Here is a 1,643-nt window from a genome sequence, read left to right on the forward strand (position 1 = left end):
GAAGAAGATGATGAATTTGAAAGCTGAGTTTATATGTTTGATGACTCAGATGGTGCGTCATCTGAATATGATAACTTTAGTTCATACATTAAGTCTCCAACACATACGTTATGGCTGAATTATCCTTACGTTACAACTGAGTTATGCATACGTTACGGCTGAGTTTATAATTTTTTATAACTTTATAGTTTTAGGGTTTGAAATTTAAATTTAAGAAAAGATTTAAGTTTTAATATTGTTTTCAAATGATTGATTTTATAATTTTTATAATTTTATAATTCTATAGTTTAGGGTTTGAGGTTCAAATTTAAGAAAATATTAAAGTTTTAATATTGTGTTCAGAGTTGAAGGAATGAGTTTGTTCCCGCCCAAAATACGAAACGTCGCGAAACAAATTACACTTGACAGCTGAGTTATAGGACAGCTGGCTTATACCATCCAGATACGTTATAGCTGAGTTATGCATACGTTACGGCTAAGTTATAATCAAATTACGGCTGAGTTATGCATACGTTACGACTGAGTTTATAATTTTTATAACTTTATAGTTCTATAGTTTAGGGTTTGAGATTTAAATTTAAGAAAATATTAAAGTTTTAATATTGTGTTCAGAGTTGAAGGAATATTTTTTCCCGCCCAAAATATTTTTTTCCCGCCTAAAATACGAAACGTCGCGAAATACATTACACTTAATGGCTGAGTTATAGGAACGTTACGACTGGCTTATATCATTCAGATACGTTACGGCTGAATTAGGCACACTTACAGCTGAGTTATGCATACCTTACGGCTGAGTTTAATTATAAACGAACCCTAATCTATAACCCAGAAACGATAAAGCTTGCAGCCGTGTCGACAAAATCTAGGCCTAACTAAACCACCGCGTGTTTCTTCCATATCACGAGAGCCGGGAGGTCATTATTGTCTTCTTCCTTCGCCACCGCAGTCTCGTTACCACGAGAGCTCCGACGTCTTCAAGCCACACGGTTTTGTTATCTCCTCCACCATCAAGCTCATCTGTCTTATCCACCTTCTTCTAGTAACAAGAAAAAAATTCAAAACGCAGAGAAAGAGTGAAAGAGATTGAAAGAGAGAGAGGTGACCAGTGTGGTGACAAGCGGTGGTAGTGGCGACTACGGTGAAGATGGAGACCGGCAAAAATGGATCTGAGAAACAGAAACAAGGACGACGTTGGCAAGTATAGATGGCGACGAGCTCAATATCTGTGACGACGGCGAAGACCAGTTTTCTTCAACTCTTTTTCTTTTTCTCCGACAACTTCTTTTCTTCTTTGACGTTTTTTCTTCTCTCACTTCTAAGATTTACAAACCAAATATACTAAGGCATAAGAAATGAATGATAATGTATGAATCTCCCTTGTTTACAAGACAGAAAGTGAGAGAGATGAAGCAGATCTGGAACTGTAAAGAACTCTCGAAGGAAAGAGAAGAGGAGAAGGAGACGTCAAATAGAAGAGAGAAAGTGAAGAAAAAAATGCATTTTAAACCATTAGATCAAAGCTAATCAATGGTCAAGAATTGTAATCCTTGTACTAAAAAATTTAACCAATGAGAAAGAAGTTAGAAGATAACCACTAGATGGATTTGTAGCCCTTAGATTAAAACAATCAATGGTTAATGTTT

The sequence above is a fragment of the Brassica oleracea genome, unplaced genomic scaffold, assembly GCF_000695525.1.
Source record: "Brassica oleracea var. oleracea cultivar TO1000 unplaced genomic scaffold, BOL UnpScaffold00852, whole genome shotgun sequence".
Classification (NCBI taxonomy): domain Eukaryota; kingdom Viridiplantae; phylum Streptophyta; class Magnoliopsida; order Brassicales; family Brassicaceae; genus Brassica; species Brassica oleracea.